This window comes from Sus scrofa, chromosome 4 (genome assembly GCF_000003025.6).
Source record: "Sus scrofa isolate TJ Tabasco breed Duroc chromosome 4, Sscrofa11.1, whole genome shotgun sequence".
NCBI classification, from domain to species: domain Eukaryota; kingdom Metazoa; phylum Chordata; class Mammalia; order Artiodactyla; family Suidae; genus Sus; species Sus scrofa.
Window position 1 is genome coordinate 86,917,733 of NC_010446.5, and position 25,534 is coordinate 86,943,266.

At 38.1% G+C, this 25,534-nt stretch overlaps 1 long non-coding RNA gene across 1 annotated transcript; it reads left to right on the forward strand.

Moving 5' to 3' along the window:
• On the forward strand, positions 1,665–11,492 carry LOC106507442. Its single transcript, XR_001303422.2, has 3 exons — positions 1,665–1,812; positions 9,935–10,071; positions 11,290–11,492. It is a non-coding gene; the product is annotated as an uncharacterized LOC106507442 (long non-coding RNA).

Genomic DNA, 25,534 nt, shown 5'->3' on the forward strand with positions numbered 1-25,534 from the left:
GCTTCTTCCTGCTGGACATGAATTTTTAGCCCCCTAGGAATTCAGGGCTAAATGTCCTTCCATTGAAAAGACAGAGGTCCCTGGAACAAACAGACAAACAAAAAGATTGCAATGCATGACAGCTTTCAGCAGAAAAGGGGAACTGAAAATGTGCCAACTTGTAGGGGGATGTGGAAGTGAGAAAACCTTTGATCAGTACTTCATTAGAGGATTGAAGGGGAAAGGATTTGGAAGCTGATGGAAAATCAAGCAGTCTAGCAGAATTGTAAGCCTTAAATGCTCTTTTCAAAGGGTTTACTTATTTATTGAATTTCAATTTTCTTCAGTGCTCTTGTTTCTGGTTTTCCTTTAACTTACTAATTTTCTGCTAAGCCCACTGGTCAACCAGTGCTGAAAGGGATTGATAAATCTCTACCAAGCCATTTTTCAAGATACCTCTATTCTTCAACTGGTGAACTTAGTATGGAAAGTTTTTCTGTTCCAGGAGGGTTTTCTTAGGGTGATCTTAGAGCTTTCTAGCCTATGAATATATGGGTACCATATGACCAAGTTAGGCTTACTGGTGATGGTGAGAGAATGAGAGAAGTTATAGGCAAAAGAGAAAGACTTGGGAGTTAAACACTGCCACTGATATCAAATCACTACTTAAAAATCCCCTTGTAGGAAGATAGTGAGCCTGATTATCCAAAACCTTTGGATGAGGTACTACACCAGCCTCTATCCTATAACCTTCAATAAAAATTAGCTCAAATAGTTGAGCTATTGCTCAATGTCCATAGAAATTAAAGATCACTGAGTAAAACTACCTCTAAAGAAAAGATAAACTTTGGAAAATTCTGAACAATAGTATATTTTATGGAAAACAATCTTATTGCACTAAATATTTGCTCTATCAGGATTATTTACTAACAGAAATTTGAGGTGTTTTGAGACTAAAAATTGCATTCTTAGATTTTTATTAACATACAAGTTTCAATTATAATTAATTGGTATTATGGTTAAAGCTAAACACTACATCTGCCTTAAAAATAAGAGTTGGTGTCCTAAGAAGGCCATTAAAGCCCCTAGACAATCCTCTTTACACTCTCAGGTTTGTAAAGCTTCTTTCATATGTATAAAGAAAATAAATCTCTGCCGAACCACTTTTCAAGATACCCCTATTCTTCAACTGGTGAACATAGTATGGAAAGTTTTTCTGTTCCAGGAGCGTTTCTTAAACAATGAATATTGGTGGTTTTGTCCCACTTTCCATAAAATAGATTTCCCTCGTATTTCTTATCCCTCCTGTTTTTCTAGCTACCACCCCCTCCCTTCCTCTTTTCATAGAACTTATTTTCCCAAGCTGTTCTCAGTTAGTCTGTGTCTGCAAAGAGCGCTGATGTTTCCACTCTGTGAAGTCTCCAGTGATTACACCCAATCTCTTTCATGCTAGAACTACATATTTATCAACCCCAGAGAGAAAAGATGAGGCGGCACCAGGGTAGTGAGTGATGTGAATTCCTGTCAGAGCAGAAATTGTGCTAGGGGAGGTCTCTAGACAGAAAAAAAAAAAAAATCTTTGGGTTGGGGATGGGTGAAGAGTACAAAGAAAAAGAAAAGAAGGGATGAGTTTTAAAAAATGCAGGAAGAAGGCAGTAAGCAATTAGAGAAGACTCAGTGTGTGCACAGTTGTCAGTCCCTGCTGGAAATGCCCGCCAGTGGCCAGAAGTGGGTCATGAGTGTAATGAGCCAGTCAGCCTGACATCTGCACTCTTTAGTCCAGCCTCAGGTTTCCACCTGGATCTAGCAACTTGCGAGCTTCAGAGCAGAGAGGTAAGTGCGTGATTTTCTTTGGTTCTTGCCTCCCTTGTCAGACACGGACACCTATTTCCCCACATAGGGCAAAGTCTACCTTCTTGACTAACCAGAAATAACCAGAGGAAGCTATAGTCCAGACTGGGTCTCTTCCTTCCCTCAAAGGCTGTACTGATTTAAGAGAAAACTTGCTCTGACCCCTGCCAAAGCTGATAACTTATGAGTTTCTAATTAACACCCACCCCAGGCCTTTGAATTTGTAGAGATGCAAATGATGCTCATTTCTAATAATTTAATTCTTCCAATGACAGCCATCATTTTTGTGAAGACTTCAAGAAAACTGGGCAAGAATGATGCAAAGTTCATCCAAACCATGGCTACTGCTTGTGAAACTTCCCAGAGCACCTTTGATCCTGGCAGTGGATTAGTATGGTCATTATCAAACGCACATATGGCAACCACATTTTCTGTACCTCAAACAGAGACATATTAGTCTAACAATAGGAAAGAATATTTGATAATGGAGAAATGGTAGCTCTCTTACTCCTGCTTCTTAGAGTGTTAGCGGCCTCTCTTTGCTATCTTCTCCATGATTTTCTCCATAAATTCTAGATTGAGAATAACTTTTCTTCTACATGTTAATTTTTCTTAAACTTTGCCCTTTATTCCCCTAGCTTTATGCTCTATCATGTCACCTTAGAGAGAGCATGCATCTGTTAAAGTTGAGTAGAGAAAAATCTAAATGCTGCTTAATCAATGCTACATCATTTTTCCAAATGCACGAATGGTATTCAAGCAAAACAGAAAAATGGGGGAAGACATGTATTGATTCTAGCAAATTTGCTTCAGCTTCATGAAAGGAGCAGAGAACAAAACTCCAGGTTAAGAGGTTGGGCCTATATAAGCTTCCTCAGGTTCTTGGCATTTGGGAAAGAAGAAGATACTATTTTCACTTTAAGGAAATGTATGCAAGGAATTGTGGATCACTCCAGGAAAAAAAAAAATGTGAACTGGTTAAGTCATTTTAGTATCTCTGAATTTCTTTCTTCCCAATCTTTACCTTACTCCCTGTCTCCTTTTCTTTCTCAGTAGGTCTAGGTTGGCTCCTGACATTCTGTATTTCTAATAAAACCCCAGATGATTTCAGTGCCATGAACTGCCTTTTTGCTTTTTTTTTTTTTTTTAGGGCCGTACTAGTGGCATATGGAGGTTCCCAGGGTAGGGGTTGAATTGGAGCTGTAGCTGCCGGTCTACAGAAACTCGGGATCCGAGCTGCATCTGGAACCTACACCACAGCTCATGGCAATGCTGGATCCTTAACCCACTGAGCAAGGACAGGGATCCAACTTGCGTCCTCAAGAATATTAGATTCATTTCCTCTGAGCCACGATGGGAACTCCCATGAAATACATTTTTGAATAGCAAGAAACTAGATGTCCAAGTATGAGACAAGCTAAAGTCAATACAAGGATATGTGTATTTTCAGAATATTCTGAAGAGCATCCTCTTAACAAGGACTGAAGGAAGGGGTCACCAATGATTGAAGAGTGGAGAACAGACAAAACATGAAATTTGGCATGTCTATATGCAGACTTTAACATTTGCTACCTGAGTGACTTCAGACTAGTCATTAATATTTATGATGCCTAATTTTCCCATATCCAAAATTAGATTTGTAATAATACTTACTTCCAGTGGTTGTGAAAAACCAAAGGTACAATGTATGATAAAGCTGCAAAGTGAGACTCACTCGCTAATACAGTTGAATTTAGCAAGCCATTGCAAGAGATAATTTTAGGCAAAAGGGTTTTCCCAGGGCCCTTCAAATCACATCAGCACGTCATGTACTTATTCTCCCACTTTAACAGGCAGTCCTAATTGACTGTATGGGAATGTACAAAAACAAACATCACAATTAGAATCCATTGATCTAAGCAGGTGACTTTGTTTTAATCAATCATCCAGTAGTTATGGAGCAATTTGATATATGTTTTTATCTTGTACATATGCTTCCTGAGTTGTCTCAGGCCCCATAGCTTCAACAAAACTAAGATAAATAGCTGAGCAAAAATTTTCCAGTCTGTTCATTGCTCCACTGTATCTGAGTCCTTTTCTTTTATGGTTTTTTCTAGAAGCAGATTAGAAAGAATTTCAAGTCCCAAGAGAAAGGTAGCATGTTTGGTACACAGAGCACCCAGCTGGTTGGGATTGCAAGGGACTCATGCTATTCTTTGCATGATTTCACAATAAAAAGAAGGAAGAAGCAACTTGGTCTCAGAATAAATAGAACAAAGTGGATGCCACCCCTACTTGCACCCTGGAACAATACAAGGGCTATGTTAAAATTTCCTGAATACTTTGAAGAGAGCTTATTCATCATTTTGTGCTAAGATCTGACCATACTTGCTACCATTTATGAATTTAAGTTTCTTTTTTTATTTGGGCAATGCCCACGCATATGATATTTCTCAGGCTAGGGGTAAAATCAGAGCTGTAGTTGCCGACATACAGCCACAGCGATGCCAGATCTGAGATGCTTCGGCGAGCTACACCACAGCTCATGGCAATGCTGAATCCTTTAACCCCTTGAACACAGGGATTGAACCTGTGTCCTTACAGACGCTAGTCAAGTTTGTTACCACTGAACCACGACAGGAACTCCCGAACCTAAATTTTAAAGAAACAAAAATACTTCCAAGATGTGGTATCCAGCTCCATACAAGATCAAATCCAAGAATTCACAGTGGATGAAAGAGGCAATATGAGTGCTGTATTCAATTCATGAGGCAAGGAAGTTCATTAGACAAGAAAAGAAGGTGAGAGTTGCCAAATAGTTGGCTGACAAAACCAAATCAAAAATGGGTGCCTAGAAAAGTAGATGAGGTGATAGGACATGGTAAGAGGGAAGAATTTACTCAGCCATCTGCCAATTCTGCTTGACTTCTCTCTAGCTCAGGGCTGTTTGCCTAAGACTTAGTGCTAGCCTACGGCTTTGGCTACTGGGCATTTACAGGCACCACCCAAAACCCAAATGAGTGATACATCACCTTACCAGGGATCCTAATGCATCAAGGCCCTGCTTATTTTATGTCTGATGAAATTGTAAGTTATTGAAAAACAGACCTGTATTTCATTTCCACACGTCAGTTCTATGTCCCAAACAGAAGTGCAATAAATTACAAATGAATGGAAAATTGTGATAAAGCCTCATGTCTAATGCATTTGGGATGAGGAGTTATGCTAACTTGGGGATGTAGTTGCACCCATCATGTTTTGCTTTCCTGACCTGTGTAGAAACACAGGTGCTATCTACAATATAAATAGGGACATTATGTTACTGGGTCCTTTGCCATGGAAAACAAATAATTTGACTGGCTTTGGCTAGATTTTGCTGTTGGGCAGCAGAAGCATTGGGAATTATATAGAATATCATTCCATGTCAGAAAAGAAGGGATTCTTTTCTGTAATAGAAGTCCCCGATTTCTTGCTCCAGGTTGATCAGAGAATTTCTCCACTGCAGACTCCTAACTAGAAATGTGTTTTTCTCTTGCCAGTCTGGATTATGATAAATATCTACCCTACCCCTGTGTCTTATTAGTCTGCCTGCTGACAAGAAGGGACTCAGCAAGTTGGTAATGTGGGAGATTCCGTTTTGATATTTGGCACAACTCGATTTGATTTCTAGTTGTCTTTATTAATCCTTCCCCACTTGATTTTGGCTGTCTTGGATTCAAATGACATCTTTAAGGAGAGAAACAAAGAATTTGCAATTGTTTCCCAGCAATGTGCAAATTGGCACTTAATTGAGAATTAATGGTGTGCTAACTGCTCGCTGCAGCCATTCCCACTGCAAATTGCACTGGGACTGCTTGCACTTTTGACTTTGACATGCTTTTTATAGGGTTACATGAGTAATTTGATCTGTAAAAGGGAGAGAAGATTCCACCTCCTGAAGGAAAAGTACTAATTAGCAGCAAAATCTAACTGCCTTTCTCTGGCAGGGTCTCCTCTTGCTATGTTGGGCTTAATGCAAACCCCTGCCATGCTGAGTTTCTACACTGATTGTCCAATACAGCCTTTTTAATTTTAATTTCCTTTAGCAGAGTTGATATTCAATTAGCCACACCAATGAAGGGTTGCATTAGTACGCATAATAATTCTCAACTTTGTATAGAGCTTTAGAGATTGCAAAGAGCTATTACATTTGCCCCTTATAGACATGATTATTGTATTTAGCAACAATATCAGACCCATTTTACAGATGGATAAATTTAAATTCAAAGGTATTAAAGCTATGTCCAAGGCCACAAGTAAGGAAGAAGTGAAGAAGATAGAAGATCCAGATTCCAACATTTTTAACCCATTGCTTTTTTCCCTACTCTATCAAAAGAGAGTGTGGTTGATGCTTTTTACTCCCATGTCTATGTTGTTCATTAATTCACTCATTTTTTTCAGTACACAAATCAACTGATGAACACTGAGTAAGTAACACCTGCAACATATTCTTGGAGAAAAAGAAAATGCAGGATGGGATTCTCAAAAAACTTGTTAAAGATATGGCAAATATACACAGCATGTAAATGTTAATGTTAGACAAAAACCCAATCCTTGAGGGTAAGAACTATGTCTGGTTCATGATTTTATCCTTCTACAGTTCCTAATATAGTGCAGGACCTAGCAGAGAGCAGACAGTGTATAAATACTTGTTGGAAAAAATAGTAGAATGACTGTGCCCTATCTTACTACATATTCTCAGTCCTTTCTTCCTTTTTTTTTTTTCCTGCTTTTTAGGGCTGTACCCACGGCATATGGAAGTTCCCAGGGTAGGGGGCAAACTGGAGCTACAGCTGCTGGCCTATGCCACAGCCACAGCAACACGGGATCTGAGCTGTGTCTGTGAACTATACCACAACTCACAGCAATGCCGGATCCCCAACTCACTGATCAAGGCCAGGGATGGAACCACAAACTCATGGATGCTAGCTGACTACTTCATTTCTGCTGAGCCATGATGAGAACTCCCTCTTAGTCCTTTCTTTATTTTTCTTTATGGTACTTAGTACTCTTAATGTATCTTTTAATACGTATTTATTCTCTGTCTCTTCCACTGGAATATAAGAGGACAGGGATCTTTGTCAGTTTCACCCACTGATATCTTTCAAGCATGGAAAACAGTACCTGGATTTCACTGAATACATGGCTAAAACCTGGATGATATCATTTGAAAGCTGGCTTGGTTGAACAGAAAAATCTAAGACTGAATTTTGTATTTTTTTTTTTTTTCCCTCCCTGGTATTGAAGCCATAATCTGAGTTTGGAAACTTCACCTATTTGCCTGTCCAAAGAGAGAAGTTTTCTCATTCTCTGAAACAAAATCTTATTTGGGGACTTATTCATTAGTATGCTGGGACAGTTTGGAGAAGAAATGTTTTATAGATCTTTAACCCTGTCCTTCCTTCCAAAGTACGAAATCCAATGACCTCCTGCCTTAGTTGACTACTATACAGAAAATCAGGCTAAGAGTCTTCATGTCTTAGAAATGCCTCCCTGTAAATTTAGAACAGCCTCAGAGCAGGAATATCCAAACAATCAAGTGGATCTGAGAACTTCAGTATGCTCGTTAAAAAGCCTAGGGCCCTGGGCCATTTTCTGATCTGTGAGGAAAACATCCTTCCCAGGATTCTTCCTTGACTGGGATTGAGGGATTGAGAAGGAGGAGGAAAGAGGCCTCAGTTTTCTGCTGTTAGGATGTGAGATTTCCTGCTGTACCAACCCTCATTAGCACCTAGGGGGGGGTGGGGAGAGCAGGCAGCAAAAGTGTGGAGGACTTTGGCTCAGAGCCCAGTCTAAGTCCCCTGAGATGGTCCTTAATAACCCTTTTGGGAGGGGCTGGAAAAATTAATTAGGATGTATAAAGATAGTCCGACTACTTAAAATCAGAAGAAGTTGGAGAGTATTAAATTATTTTTAAAATCCATTTATTTTACCAAGGGGGCTAGATTTCTTGTTTGTGGGGTTTTACCGTAACAAGCATAGTTAATATTATAGCAAGTGGTAGTTAAGAAAGGTTGAGACATTCAGAGTATTACTGACAGTGGCATGTGGCTTCTGGATCTGTGCTCTCCCATTCAATTGCTACTAATCACCTATGTATGGCTAGTTGAGTACTTGAAATGTAGCTAGTGGGACTGAGGAACTAAATTCTTAATATTATTTAATGCAACCTAATTTAAATCTAAAACTGGATACCTGATTCAGTTACTAGAAAAGTATTAGGGTATATTTGGAACACCATGGCCATGTAAATCTACTACTTCAACTGTAGATTGTATTAACTCTAAATGTTAATCAAGTATTGCTAATGAAAATGTAGTATCTAAATGCAAATGTGCTGTAAGTGTAAAATACACACTGGATTTCAGAAAGTTTTACAAAAAATGTAAAATACCTTAGTAATAATAGTTTACATTTATTAAACATTGAAACACTATGCTGGATATGTTGCATTAAAATTATATTATTTTGGAATTTCTGTCATGGCTCAGTGATTAATGAACCCAACTAGGATCCATGAGGACACAGGCGCAATCTCTGGCCTTGCTCAATGGGTTAAGGATGTGGCCTTATTATTATGAGCTGTGGTGTAGGTCGAAGAGGCGGCTAGGATTCTGTGTTGCCGTGGCTCTGGCATAGGCGGGCGGCTACAGCTCTGATTCGCCCCTTAGGCTGGGAACCACCGTATGCTGCCAGTGTGGCCTAAAAAGACAACATAATTTATTAAATTAAATAATATTATTCAATGTGATTTCATCTGATTTTCTTTTACTTTTAAAACTGATTTCTGCACATTTTAAATTACATATGTGCCTCATATTTTCATTAGATAATATTTTTCTAGGAATAGTGAAGCACTATTATGGGTTGAATTGTGCCCACTCCCTTCCCAGATTCATGTGTTGAAAGCCTAAACCCAATACCCAAGAATGTGACTATGTTTGGAGATAGTCTTTAAAGAGCTAATTAAGGTAAAATGGGGTCATTGAGGTGGCCCTAACCTAATATGAAAATGCTATTTTGAAAAAGAAGATTAGGGTATAGACACACAGAGATAAGACCATGTGGAAACTCATGGAGAAAATGGCCATCTACAAGCCACAGAGAGAGGTCTTCAGAAGAAACCAACCATGCCAACAATTTGAATTTGAACTTCTGGCCTCCAGAACTGTAAGGAAATAAATTTCCATTTAAGTCATCCAGTCTATAGTACTGTTATGGCAGCCCTCGTAAGCTAATAGAAGAACTAAAATGAAGCCTGCTACAGAAGAATACCTCAGAGCAGCAGCTGCTAACTCCATATTACTTGTTCATTGTCCCTCTCTCTCCCAGTACTATGACTTCTGTGAAGGAAGGGATTGTTCCTTTCTTAAGCACTCTGTATTGACAGCACCTAGTATAGTCCCAGCCTCAGAGTAAATGTTCAATAAACATTTGTTAATTAAGAAAGTGATTATGTAACTCATTTAATCAATATAAACAGCTGATTTGGGTGACCGGCCAAAAAATATCATCTATTCCTCATTAGCATGAGTTCATAATCTGAATTTTTCTCAGATAAATTGCTATCTTCATTTGACCAGGTTCAACACAAATATTCTGTCTCAGCAATCAGTGCTGGCCCTCTTAAATACAAACTTATCAGCCATTAATACCTGATATTCTCTGAGACTGTAGACCTATAACTAGGCAATAATTTCTTTTTTTAAAGGAAAATAAAACCAGTCTTAACATTCTTGGTTTTCTCACTAACATTTCACATGGTATTCATAATTATAGGTTGATTAACTGAATTAAGCAAACACCTTAGAGCTTGAAGGGCCATTTTGCTGTCCAGTCATCTCACAAATGTAGGACAACCTACTTCAAAATCTGTTGGATACTCAGTTCCAAAGGACATTTTTCCCCCTCTAATTTCCTCACACTCATCTTTAAGACATCTCCTCCCCCAATTCAAACTACACTTGCTTCAGGATTGCCATTTGATAGTGCTTCCTTTCTACGCCTGTCCCCACCTCTCAGTGTTGACACTGCCTGTCCTGGTGGAGGTACTGAACAGCTGCCTATTTTTGCCTATCACTTGCAGTAATGGGAAGACAGCCTGGATTCTGAAAAGCCCAGATTCTGCAATTGAAGAGAATCATACATACCTGACTGGCATGGGGCTAGAGATTTTTCCACCAAAACCCACTGTGATCATGTTTATTTCATTTCATCCAGTAGGTAGGTATTGAGCATGTATGATGTTTCCAGCTCTGGGGACATAATGGAGAGCTAAACAATTGTTTACATTATATAAAAGGGTGCTAGAGGTGGTGTGGAGGCAAGAAGTGGTGAGATGAGTGTAGACAAATAATTCTCTAATAAATGAATAAGATGTTTGAGCTAACTGTGGTCAAAGGAAACAGGAGAAAAATTGACAGCATCATGCGCAATAGTCCAGTGATGGAAAGATACGTGGGACATTTGAGTGATATGAGATGAAGATGATGTTGTTGCCAAGGTACAGATTTTTGGAAGCCCAGGTAATCAATTGGGGATTTTGGTCTTTATCTGAAGATATAGGATTTTTTAAAGGAGTGATATAATATTGTCTATGTTTTGGAAATGAATGTTTATCTTCTGGAGAGCAAATTGTTACAAAGGGATTAAGAACACATGAAGGTTGTCAAGTCAGGAGGCTATTGCAATAGTCCAGGTGAGAAACAGTGGTAACTAAGGGACTAGAAATAAAGATGAAGTCAGATGAATGGATTTGAGTCTTTTATTAGAGTGCTCCTCATACTTTAATATGTATGTGCATCACTTGGGAATCTTGCCAAAATGTAGATCCTGATTTAGTAGTTCTACAGTGGAGCCCACAGATAGACCTAGAATTCACTATTCTAACAAGCTTCACACATAGGCAACGTCTGGTCTTCAGAACACACTTTGAAGAGCCAGGTTCTATTCAATAGAATCTATTTGACTTGGTGATATAGTACAAGGAGAATGTTGAGTTTAAAGGGCCTTTAAGACTTCCGAGAGGAGATACTAAGTAGGAAGCTGTATAAATAGGATCTATACAGAGGGGAGTTCTTAGCTGGAAATATAAATTTTGAATCATCTGAATACAAGTGCTAATGGAAGGTATGGCTGTGGATGACATCATCTAATGAAAAATAAAGAGTAAAACAGTGAAGAAGTCCTAGAACCAAGACTTAAGAAACACACACACACACACAGGCAAAAAGGAAGGCAAAGCGGAAGAAAACCAGAAGTTTCATGTATTATGAAAACCAGGAGAGTATTTCAAGGAGAGAGAGATCCAGGGTTGAATGTTGCTAGCAGATTAAAAAGATTAAATCCAAGTTGTTCTGATTATTTTCGCCTCAGCTGCTTATTGGGACTAGAGTTGAGTGCTAATCTTTTCACCCATTTTCCCTTGTCCTATTTCTTCAGACTGGACTCTCTTCATATGCACTTTTTTCATCTCCAGCTTCAGGCAGATTAACTCAGCAAACTTGGAAGCCAGATGATGAAAACTGAAAAACTGTAAGATGGAAGGGATATGGAACTCCAGTTCACTGCTTGAAGAAGGGCAGTCAGAGTTAACAGTTTTAGACTTTATAAGGAGAAATAAATTTATGTCATGTGAACAATTATATATTTTAGAGTTTGTTTTTCAAAACAGCTTTACTATAACTGCTAAATGGAAAAATGCATGCATTTCTCAATTACCAGATTACAACTCAAACTGTATTTTGTTTCCAGTACTAGAGACACAAGACATGAGTTAATCAAATTTTTTTGTGTGTAGCAGCCTGGGTAATTCATGTTTTTAAGTCCCTTTAATATCTTATTGGTTGTGCATTCTAGGTTTTAAACAACTTGTTTAGAATGAACTTTTAGAACCACACCCATTTCTAAGTTGGGAACTGCTTACATAGCAAAGGATTTATTGCTGAATGATCAATTTGATATGCTTGTCATAACTGCTAAACTATACAGACATGGGCCATTTATTCCAGACAACATAACGTCTGGATTGGATTGAAGAAACTGGATCAATAGACCTTAACCATCGACCTGAAAATGGTCACTCCATACAATCGTGGAAAATCAAGTAGTCCAGTTGTCTGAAAAAATAACAATTGGCAGACAAATTACTTTATCAGTCATCTTTGGTTTTAGTGGGAAATTGTATGGTTTTAATTTCAAAAAGGATATGGTTCACTAACCTTATAGTGACTGATATTAAAAAATTGAAATGTATGTTATATCACAAAGCTGATGGAATGGAGTTCAACTAGATGCGTTTTTTTTTACCAAAAAAAAATAATAAATTTGTTTTAAGAAGTAATAATAAAATGCCAAGTGATTGTAGCAACGTCATAGGGAAGAGAGAGAGGAATTGGGAATATTCTAAGTTACTACATTACATATGAAGTGATATAGTGTTATTTTAAGATGGACTTAAATTAGTTATAAATGTGGCCTACACCACAGCCACAGCAATTCCAGATCTGAGTCATGTCTGACCTACACCAAAGCTCGCAACAATGCCAGATCTTTAAAACACTGAGCAAGACCATGGATCAAACCTGCGTCCTCATGGATGCTAGTCAGATTCATTAACCGCTGAGCCATGACAAGAACTCTGACACTAATTTTAAATTTAAAAAAAAATCAGATAGGCTAAAAATAAAGGGATTGAGCAATCCAGTGTCCACTGATAGATGAATGGATATTTTTTAGTGGTGGTACATATTTTTTAAAGGTAGAATATTATTCAGCCTTAAGAGAAGAAGATTCTGGTACATGCTACAACACTGATGAATCTTAACATTATTCTAAGTGAAATAGCCCAGTCACAAAAGGACAAATTATATGATTCCACTTACGTAAGGTACCTATAGTACCTCACTATCTGTCACTAATTCATAGAGACAGGAAATAGAATGATGATTTCTAGGGGTGAAGAGAAGGAATGGAGGGAGTTAGTGTATAAGGGGCAAAACAATTCAACTGGGAAGATGAAAATTTTCTAGAGACAGATGGTAGTGATGGTTGCAACACAATATAAATGTATTTAATGTCACAGAATGGTACACTCAAAATGGTAAACTATACGTTATATATATTTTACCACAATAAAAAATAAAAAAGGGATAGAGATAGATATATCATGCTAATGATAATAAAAAGAAATTTGAAGTAGCTATATTAATTTTAGATAAAGCAAATTTCAGATAAAGGAAGATTATCATATCTGTCCATAAAAGGGACATTACATAATGATAATGAGGTCAATTCTCAAAGAAGACATACAAACCTAAACATGTATGAACCCAACTCCAGAACATCAAAATACATGAGGCAAATTTGATAGAAATGAAAGGAGAAATTGAATAGTCCACCATTATATCTGGAGATTTCAAAACCCCTGTCAGAAACTGACAAATTAAGAAGGCAGAAAATCAGTAAGGATATAGATCACCTGAATAATACCATCAATCAATTTGATTTAAATGACATTTGAGAAATTTCTATCCAATGACAGCAGAATACATATTCTCCTGAGCTCACATGGACTAATTGCCAAGACAGACCATATTTTGGATCATAAAACACCTCATAACCAATTTTAAAGATAGAAATCATATGAAGTATACTGTTAGAGCAAATAGGAATTAAGGTAGAAATCAATAACAGAAAGATAGCTGGTAATATTTAGAAATTAACACAATTCTAGATAACCTCTAGGTCAAAGAAGTCTCAAGATAATTTAAAATATTTTGAACTAAATTAAAATTGAAATACAAACATCAGAATTTTGTGAGATGCAGTGAGAGTAGTGCTTAGAGGGAAATTCATAGCAATTATATATATGAATACGTATTATATTCATAGCATATATATGTAAAAGAAGAAAGATCTAAAATAATTAAACTAAGTTTCCACCTTAGACTATAAAAAGAATAACAACTCGAGCTTAAGGAAGTAAAAGAAAATAGATGATAAAAATTAGGGCAGAAATCAATGACTTTGAATTCAAGAAAACAATAGAGAAAAACCAATAATACTGAAAGATGGGTCTTTGAAAAGATTGATTAAAATTGATAAACTCCTAGCCAATCTAACCAAGAAATAAGAGAAGGGACATACATTATCAATATTAAAAATTAAGAAAGAGTCATTACTACTGATCTCATGGACATTTAAAATGTAATAAACTCAAATGAATCTGTGCCAAAAAAACTGCTAGCAGATTAAATGGATTAGTTTCATGAAAAACAGATTACAAAACTCACAAAAGAAAAAAATAGATAACTTGACTAGCTCTATACTTATTAAATAAATTAAATTGATAATAACCTACTGAAGAAGAAAATACAAGTACCAGGCCCAGATGGTTAAAAAGGAAATATACCAATTCCTCATAATCTCTTCCAGAAAATAGATGCAGAGTTTAACATTCACAAACTTATTCCATGAGATCACCACTACCCTAATACCCAAACTAAGTAAAGATATTAGAAAACAGGAGAACTCCAAGTGAACATCTCTCATGAACCAAGAGTCAAAAATCCTCAACAAAATATTAGCAAATTGATACAACAATGTATAAAAAGAATCATCCATCACAACCAAATAAATGTTTTCTCGCTACTCAAGACTGATTGAATTGAACACTTAAAAATTAAACAATGTGATTTAACATATAAACAGGCTAAAAATAAATATTGTGTGTTTTTTGTTTTTGTTTTTGTTTTTGTTTTTTTGCTTTTTTAGGGCTACACTCATGGCATACCGATGTTCCCAGCCTAGGGGTCAAATTGGAGCTATAGCTGCCGGCCTATGTCATTGCCACAGCAACATAGGATCTGAGCTGTGTCTGTGACCTACACCACAGCTCACGGCAAAGCTAGATCGTTAACCCACTGAGCAAGGCCAGGGATCAAACCTGCAACCTCATGGTTACGAGTCAGATTATTTTCCACTGCGCCACAGTGGGAACTCCAATATTGTATGATTTTATCAATTGACAAAAGTAATGCATGTGACAAAAATCCAAAACTCATCTGTGATTAAAAGCTCTCAACAAATTAGGAGTAGAAAGACACTTTTCTAATCTGATAGGAATTGCATTTATCAATAGATTGCTTTAGGTTAAGATTGTTGAAATCTTAACAATAGTGAGTCTTTCAATAATGAACATGATATCTGTCCCTTATTATTTGTCCTTGATCTAGAAATTACATGCAATCCCAATCAAAATCTCAGCAAGCTCTTTTCTAGATAGCAACATAGAAGTTATAACTTTTACATAGAAGATACACACACACACACACACACACACACACACACACACACACACCGATTTTTCAGACTCGTTTACCTTACAGGTTATTACAAAATATTGAGTATAGCCCCCTGTTTTTTGGCTTCATCTATGGCATGCAGAAGTTCCCAGGCTAGGGACTGAACCTGCACCACAGCAGTGACCCGAGCCACTGCAGTGACAATGTAGGATACTCAACCCACTCAGCCACATGAGAACTCCAAGTATAGCCCATTTTAAATGTACAGTTCAGTGGTGGCATTAAGTTTATGTTGCTGTACAATCATCACCTCCATCCGTTTCCAGAATGTTTTAATTTTCCCCAATTAAAACTCTATCCCCATCAAACACTAATTCCCCATTTCCCCCTCCCCCTGTTCCTGGCAACTACCATTCTACCTGGTGTTAATGAATCTGATTAGCCTAGGGATCTTACAAAGGTGGAATCATACTGTATTTGTCCTTTTGCACCTGGCTTATTTCACCTAGCATTATGTTCTCAAGGTTCATTCATGTGACATGTGTCAAAATTTCATTCCTTTTATGGCTGACTAATGCTCCACCGTACGGATATACCACATGTTGTTTATCTATTTATCTGTTAGAGAGTTGTTTCCACTCTCTAACAGAGTTAAGAAAATTTTTTTTGACTGAAAAAATTGTGGTTAAAAAAAAGACATAACCTGGAGTCCCCATCGTGGCTCAGTGGTTAACGAAACCAACTAGTATCCATGAGGACGCGGGTTTGATCCCTGACCTTGCTCAGTGGCTTAAGGATCCACCGTTGCCGTGAGCTGCAGTGTAGGTTGCAGATGTGGCTCAGATCCTGCGTTGCTGTGGCTGTGGCGTAGGCCGGCGTCTGCAGCTCTGATTGGACCCCTGGCCTGGGAACTTCCATATGCTGCATGTGTGGCCCCAAAAAGCAAAAAAATAAAATAATAACCTGAAGTTCCCGCTGTGGCATGGTGGGTTAAGAATCTGACTGTAGTAGCTCGGGTCACTGTGGAGGTACAGGTGCCATTCCCGGCCTGGAACAGTGGGTTAAAGGATCTGGTGCTGCTGCAGCTGAGGCTTGAGTCACAGCTACGGCTCGAATTCAATCCCTGTCCCGGGAACTTCCATATGCAGGGGTGCAGCCATTAAAAAAGAAGAAGAAAAAGAAGAAGCCATTATCTAAAATTTACCATCAAACTTTCGCAGCTCTTTGTAAATAACCGTTTCATTTATTTTAAATTTATTATAGTTGATTTACGTTTTGTCAATTTCTTCTGTACAACAAAATGACCCCATTACACATATACATACATTCTTTTTCTCAAATTATCCTCCATAATAACCCCTTTTTTTCAATGACCCAGCTTATATGTGCCATCTGATACCAGCTGAAACTTGGTAAATTAACACTAGATTTCCTGCCTCAGGTAACAGTGTCATGAAAAGACTGTAACACTTTTAACTTCTGTTAAGTCCTCACTTTTTCATCTGAAAACCTGGAATAGTATTTATCTCAAAGCTCTGGTGGATTTCCAATGAAATAACGAGAGAAATCATAAAATAGCCATACGTATGCATATCACTTTTTACCATGGCTTTCCTATACAGTATGGGTTGCTAGTATTGTGCAATCTTTTTGAAAGGACTCACAATATTAGTGACCTTTACAGAGCACTTTAGGGAAGTGTGAGTACACTGTGGATGGATTGAAGCTAAGGCAGTAGAGGAAGGGAAGCGACGTATGGCATAGCTCCAGGAAGTGGGGTAAGAGAGCAAACATTGGCCAGGAAAATTCGCTTCCATCAGGAAAGAAACTGGTTACTAAATTCAAGTAGAAAGTAGGCCCTCAAACAAGAATTTGGTTACCAGTTTGGTTTTTGAACAAGTCAGAAATGACATTCAAAAAAAAAGAGTTGACTTTCATTTGTACAATATAATTTTAAAAATACCTTATATTGGGAGTTCCCGTCGTGGCTCAGTGGTTAACGAATCCAACTAGGAACCATGAGGTTGAGGGTTCGATCTCGGCCTTGCTCAGTGGGTTAGGGATCTGACGTTGCCGTGACCTGTGGTGTAGGTTGCAGACGCGGCTCGGTTCCCGTGTTGCTATGGCTTTGGCTTAGGCTGGCAGCTACAGCTCCTATTGGACCCCTAGCCTAGGAACCTCCATATGCCGCGGGAGTGGACCTAGAAAAGGCAAATAAATAAATAAATAAATAAATAAATAAATAAATAAAAATACCTTATATTTTTCTTACTGGATTTTTTCAACAATAATGCAAAGTCAATGTTTTCAAACTTGTTTATAGGTGAGAAAGAATTTCAGAGAAGGATCCAATGACCTGTCTAAGGGGACCCTCTCACAAGTGGGCAAGCCCGCACCCTTCAGAGAAACTGGCACATCTGTGCTGAAAGAGCCACCTGAGTCTGAGAAGGAGACAGGATGCCAGGGACAAGGGGGCGGGTAGCACAGAGTGGTAATGCCAGAGCAGGCACAGGATCATGTAACTATGAAGAAAATCAGCTTGAATACTGAATGGGGAAAGGAAGGTACAGTGAAATATTAATCCCCTTATGCTGGTCCCTTTAGTTTGTAAAGAGCTCAGAGCTTAAGCAGATCAAGGACTCTCAAGGTTTCTGACAGATGAACAAACTAGGATTTTGATCTTCATACTTCAGCATGGAAATACTGTTTCTGATGGAAGGCTTCATACAACTTGGGACCATAAATACACAATAGGAACATTCCAGCAGCCTTCACTGACCAGAGTGTCAAGTGTTCTTAAACATCCAGATGCCCTCATTTGCCTTCTCAGCAAATAAAGTTTCTCGCTATTGGACCTCTGAAATACTAAGCTCTTCGGTATATCATTTTTCCATTTGCAGTAACTTGAGACAGACAACTTTTTGTCACACCCCGAGGGTTTCTTTTTACTTCAATTATATAATAAGTTTCCTGGTGTTTTTGTCCCCAAATGTAGGTTAAAAAGTGCTTGCTAAAATTAACTTCTGTTATTCTGCACTCATGGGGCTTTCTGAGGAAGGGCTGTCCACTTAAAATAGCTTCTAAGGGAACTATTCAGGACACTTGTAACTTTAGGTTTTATTAAATGACACAAGCTGCTGATGCCAGTTTTCCTTGACATGTAACTGATCTCATTTGATCAGGAAAAAAAAATGTTTTCTGTGTTGCTGGTGAAGTAATGGGGCTCTGTGGCCACCCCATATTGCCATTGCAGCAATCTGGATTGGGGGCAAGTGCAGTACAGCATGGGGGATTCGAGGTGAGTGCAGTACAGCATGGGGGAAGTCTGAGGATGAATGAATAATGACAGCTTGGTGGAAGTAGTTCAGCTGAGGCTAAAGGGCACTCAGGGACTTTGACCTCGTTCCTGCTGGCCAGCTGTTTATCTTGGAAAAGACAGAAGGAAAACACAAATCATAGAACTACCTCGCCCTATGATAAGAGGCAGGCATTTGAAATGTGCAAGTTTACAATGATACACAGTATACACACAGAAATGAAGTATGTTATTGTTACCCAGTCACAGAAATTGTTTTCAAATCTAGAATGACTGTTCTCTCATAGTATATTTACACATATGTAGAATATATATGTATGACTATGCATATGAATATACGATATATATAAATAATATATATGTGTGTGCCATTTTTCTCCAGGTCATACCAACCTTGGAGATAACTAGGGTTAAGTGTCAACCTTGTCGTGTTAGTTATTGGCTTTGAGGCATCATGCTGTCTAGCTATCATGACTCCTTAGTCCTAAGTGTTTCACACTCTTCCTCGATGGCACTTTTGACTATTACAGCTAAAGACCTAGTGCTGTTTCTGCTGCCCATCAAAAGTGCCCATGGCTACCAGTAGGGCCCATTTATGAGCTTCTCTGTTCAGTCACTCTTTATTTTCCTGTCATTGCCTACTTCTGCAGTCCCCTGGATTCCCAGACATCACAATGGCAATATTGGCTTCTACTTTTTGAGCAATGATGGCCAAAGGCATTAGAATATCCTGAGATGGAGGATGGCTGTTGTTCTCAGCACGACATGTAGGCCTTCAAGTCTTAGGTTATGGAACTTCTGAATGGAGTAAAGGTTCCATTAGGTCTGGGCAAAATTCTACCTTTCTCTCCTGCCCCTACTCCAGGCTAGTGCCTATAGCTTCACCACACAATTTCTCTTAAGGGCTGTCAGGATGCACCATTTATTACTGTTTCTGGAAGTTAGTACAAGATCCTCTTGTCATTTACCATCCCTCAATACTCTTATCCCAATACCCATATGCTGGACGTCCCTTATGGGGCTGTATTTACAAATCCTGTCTATTGCCTAAACTCTTCTTTTTGTGTCCTCTGGAACTTTTGATCTCTCGTCACTAGATTTTCTTCTCTTCCCAAACTGTTCTCAAAATACCCTCCTTTCCTTGGTCTAATTTAAATCTAACCTAACTACCCCCTACCCCCAGTACACTGCCTCCCCTATAACCTTCTATTGTAGAGATTTCTCTTCCCTCCAAATCCTCCCCAGCACCACCGTGCGGGATAGATGCTCTTATCACTCCTCTTTCTATTTCCATTTCCAGACCAGCCTTCTCCCTTTCCACTACCCAGTGAGGACATTTATTCCATCAGGGTATACCATCAGTAATACCTCGTTGTTACAGTCATCTTCAGACACCTAAGTTAATATCTAACCACCACCTTTCATGTTTCCATCTCACTTCCCCTTGCATCTAATTCTAACAATCAATCATTCCACTGGGACATAAAACCCAAAGGTCACACCACTTTTTAATTGTCCTTTCCTTGCTTTCATGTTGTTGTATCCCCCCTACTAATACCTAGCTTAAATTCTATCACCTATTATTTTTTAAGTCATATCATTGCATATGCCCTTATCTCCATTGTCCCTCTCTCTCACTAACCTTGCAAAAACCCCAAACCCAGTTATATCCAGCTCTCTACCTACTCTGCATACACACTTATTCAGAAAAGCACCTACAGACATCCTCTTTGGTCTCACTTTCAAATTCATGACCACTGGATTCATGTGGACTATTAATATCACTTAGCAATCTTGATATATTTCCCCAGTCTATTTCCTTTTCCTCTTTCCCATGAGTATTTTCTGCCTTCTCCTTTGTCCTCAAACCTTCAACTCCTTCTGCTTTCTCGAACTTCCTAGCTGATGACCGTACTTCCTATTTATCTATATATAAACAAAAACGTAAAAGCAGTTAGAGAAGAATGCCCCTACTCTTCGACGCTCACATTTACCAAACTGTGCTTATCTATGGCCATATATTCTGTTTTCCTTTCTGCTGCTATGAATGAACTGACCATCATCACATCTAAACCCATCCCATGGCTTGTGCAGCAGGTCCCTTCCTCCTTTGCCTACTCAAGGATAATACTCTAGCAATACCCTTTCTCTCTCCTGCATCATAAAGACTTCCTCTATTCTAGATCATTCCTAATGGCATATAAATATGCTCTAATATCTCTTAAATTTAAAACAATTTTTTTCTTGATCTCGCATTTCTCTCCAGGTTTTACTCCACTTATTTGCTTTTTTTAAAGCAACATTTCTCCAAAGAGATTTATATTTTCACTATCTCCAGTTCTTCTAATCTCACTTTAATACATGCCAGTCAGTCTTTTAACCCAAGACTTCACTGAAACACCTCTTGACAAGGTCACCAAAGATGTTGCTCCACCAATACACATTTCTCAGTTTTCATCTTACTCATCCCATCAGCAGCATTTAACACAATAAATCATTTCCTCCCTCTTGAAACACTTTCTTCATAGTCTTTTTTCTCTTTGCCTGACTGTTCATTTTCTGTCTTCTTTGCTTCTTTCCTCATATTTCTCCAACCTATAGGGTTCAGTTCTCAGAGACCACTTCTTTTTTTTTTTTTTTTTTTGTCTTTTTGGGGCCCACCCACGGCATGTGGAAGTGCCCAGGCTAGGGGTCGAACTGGAGCTGTAGCTGCCAGCCTATGCCAAGGCCACAGCAATGCCAGATCTGAGCTGCATCTGCAACCTACACCACAGGTCACAGCAATGCTGGATCCTTAACCCAATGAGTGAGTCCAGGGATTGAAACAAAGTTCTAATAGATACTAATGGGGTTTGTTGCCGCTGAGCCACAATGGGAACTCCTCAGAACTCCCTTCTTATCCATCCACACTCACTCTCTAGGTGACTTAATCTGGGCTCATGGCTTCCAATACCATCAATATGCCAACAATTTCCAGATACATGCCATCATCCTGGAAGTTCCCCTAAAATCCAGACTCCTAAGTCTACTTGCCTACTTGGTAGCTCCAATAACATACCCACTAATTAATTTCCCCTGCTAAACTTTCATCCTCAGTATGGCAATTTCAGTCTTATAATGTAGATCCAAAAGTTTAGAGTCATTCAGTCTGTCATCAAAAAGATGACTCTATAAAACTCCTAAAAGAGATCATTTTTTCTAACATAAACCATAACAATATTTTCTTAGGTCATTCTCCCAATGCAATAGAAATAAAGGCAAACATAAACAAATGGGACCTAATCAAATTTACAAACTTTTGCATAGCAAAGGAAACCATAATCAAAACAAAAAGATAACCTACAGAATGAGAGAAAATATTTGCAAATGATGTGACCCACAAGGGCTTAATTTCCAAAATATACAAACAACTGATACAACCTAATAAAAAAAAAATTAAAAAAAGGCAACTCAATCAAAAAATGGGCAGAAGGCCTAAATAGACACTTCTCCAAATAAGGCATGCAAATGGCCAGTAGGCACATGAAACATCACTAATTATTAGAGAAATGCAAATCAACACTACAATGAGGTATCATCTCATACTGCTCAAAATGACCATCATTAATAAGTCTACAAAAAATAAACGCCTAAGATGGCATGAAGAAAAGAGGATTCTCCTACACTGTTGTCAGGAATATAAATTCATGCAGTCACTATGGAAAACAGTATGTTTTACTTTACAAACTAAAAATAGAGTTATTATATGATCCAACAATCTCACTCCTGTGCATACATCTGGAGAAAATGCTAATTCAAAAAGATACATGCACCTTAATATTCAGAGCAGCATTATGCACATAGTTAAGACAAGGACACAACCTAAATGTCAATAGAATGGACAAAGAAGATGTGGTACATATATACAATGGAATACTCCTCAGCCATAAAGACATAATGAAATAATGCCATTTTCAGCAACATGAATGGACTTAGATATTATCACACTAAATCAGACAGTGAAAGTCAAATGTCATATAGTATCACTTATATGTAGAATCTAAATAAAAATGAATTTATTTATAAAACAGAAACAGACTCACAGATAGAAAACAAACTTACAGCTTCTAAAGAGGAAAAGGGGTGGGAGAGGGATAAGTTAGGAGTATGGGATTTGCAGATAGAAACTACTATACATAAAATAAGTAAATTGGGTCTTACTATATAGCACAGGGACTTATATTCAATATCCTGTAATAAACCATGATGGAAAAGAAAAAGAATATGTATGTATAATTGAATCACTTTGCTGTATACCAGACACTAACACATCATTGTAAATAACCTATACTTCAATATAAAAATCTGTCAGCAAATACTATTGGTTTTCTACCAGTAGAGTACATCTAGAATCTGACCTCTTGTCATCTTCCTATACTGTAGCCACTCAGCTACAAATTACTACCAATTCTCCCCTCTGTTATCTATCACTACTTCCTCTCCAGGACCACTACACTGGCTGACTCTACAGCCTTTTTTATAGTGATTTCAAAGCTTAACTTTCTCACATTTCCCCTTAGTCAAAATTCTCTAGTGGCTTTTCATACCATCCAGAATAAAAGTCAAAGTCCTTAAATTCCCAATAAACCCCTATATAATTTGCCCTGCCCACCTCTCTGATTTTATTTCCTCTTTCTCTCCCTCTTTTCCAGCCTAACAGCTCCTTATTGCTCCTCATCTCATCTCCTTCAGACATATGTTCCAATGGTACTATTCATAAGATCACTCTAAAATAGAAACCCCAATCCCTGACATTCTCTTTCTCACTTTTCTGTTGTATTTTTTTTCTATTGAATCCATCACCATTTGCCATACTTCTGCTTTTGTATTAAACTGGAATGTAAATGTCATGAATATAGAGACTTGGTCTGCTTTATTTACTGTTGTATTCCCAATGTCTAGAATAGTGATTGGCATGTAATAGACACTCAATAAATATCTGTTGATGGAATGAATGGTGAAATTATGATACCAAAGATAAAAAATCTACTTAAAAGGAAAACCAAACAAGGAGGACATCTAGAAAATTGCAAATATATATGATCCTTGAGCTTCAAGGCGAATTTGTATTTCAAACTACTCTTTTGATGTAGAAGAGAGAGCCTGGTGACACAGTGAGTCTAAGAGACCGAACATTGACACTGAGTTGGAATTATCTTATTATGACCTTCCAGGTGAGAGAAAGGGAAAGAGAGAGAAGAGAAGAAATCAAAAGGAAAAAAAAAGATCATGGACAGGTAGAAAAAGAAATGTAAAACTATAAAGTAAAAAGTCATTTGAATATTGATAGATAGTAAAGATGGCTCAGAGGCATAGAAATGAATTAAGGGAAGAGAAGTAGAAAAGGAAGGAAGCTTGTAAGGCAGAAAATCATCTCTGATAACCCGCCTTACATTAATTTAAGATAATACTCCATTAATCTTCATGGTGGAATCTTTAATTGCAGAATCTTTCATCAGCCTTGTTATTTGCTGCACCTGTCATTGGAGACACTCAGTGGTTTTTGTTGTGTTGTTGTCATTTCTCACACTAATTAGAGGGCTGTTTTGTTGTGTTCTCCTTCAGTGTGGTTGGATTTAAACAGTAACACTGTCAATTATGCTCCTGTTCCCTGAACAGATTTCACGTAGCATTTTGGGCAGATTGCAAAGGATAGATTATTTTAAAACATTAATTAAATACCCCCACAATATTAACAACTTTCTTAATACCCTTTAACAATCCCATAATCCATCCTGCATCTGCTGCATAGTCGTTAAACCTCAAATATATGTGTTTAACATTCAATTGGGTGCTTAATGATCTTACCTTAACTGGGCCTATTAAATTTAAAGACGTGCATAATTGAGTTATTGCACATTAATTATAAATACCTATTGGCTATTAAAATCACATTCCTAGGGTTAACACCTATCACTAGATTTGGCTAACCCTTGCCCAATCTATGTTCTTCTCAGCAAAGAGACACTTACTCTGAAAAAGATATGAGGAAGCCTATCTCTTACTGGGGTGATGAAGTTGAACTGAAACTGCAAATCCCAGTCTAGCCAGATAGCATGAATACCTCTTACAGAATTACACAGAGACAATCAGTAATAATTCTTCACAACTTTATAGCACTTAGAACAAAGGACTTTTGCTAAATATCATTGCTTCTAAACTTCCAGAAACACTGACATCTATGCAAGAAACATAATTCCCTCTATGACAGATGGGAACATGTTAGGCGTGACGGGTTCAAGTGAATTTCCTGTTCCATTCAGAGCTGACCGAGGCACTAGAAGGGCAAATGGTGAACATGGACACATTTTGCTTTGCAAAGACAAAAAGGTAGGGGCAATAAGGAAGCAGTGGGGAGTCCTAACCAGTTTATACTGTCTTTCATTCTTCTATAATCCTCTACTCTCCTTCCGTTTGGCTTCCGCCCCCACCCCAGCACCACTCCACAGCTTTAAATATGGAACTGTTTGTTTCTTCCCAACCAAATGCAGGCCTTAAGTATCTTCTCTACATATTCACAACACCAATCTGGACCACTTCTTTATCAGTCCATAGACTTGGGTTATCGTTTGGTTTTTAGTTGATATAAGCATTTAAAGCTAGTACGGTGTAACTGTACACTTACCAAGGGCCACCACAAGGTCTAATTCTCCTGATTTCTCTCCAGCTCATGCAGTAACAGTCAATGGTGAGTATTTTAATTCCCCTTGTTGACATTCATTTTACCCTTCGGATGATACCCATTTAATATACATTGGAATCTTCTTTCATATGGCATCTTGTATTAGCCTTGAAGACAATACCTATGAGTTTGGATGCCATGGGACTAAAGTTGTGTTGTATGTCACTCTCCCCCCCTCCCCCTTTTTTTTTTTTTTTTTTTTGCTTGCGCCTGAGATCTGAAGTTCCTCTGGGTGTTCTTCCTCTCAATAATAAAACATGACTGATAATAAGAAACGGCAGCCTTCCAAGTGGCTTCCTTTGTAGAAAATCCCTAAACACATTCAATCCAAATCTAAACAGCCAC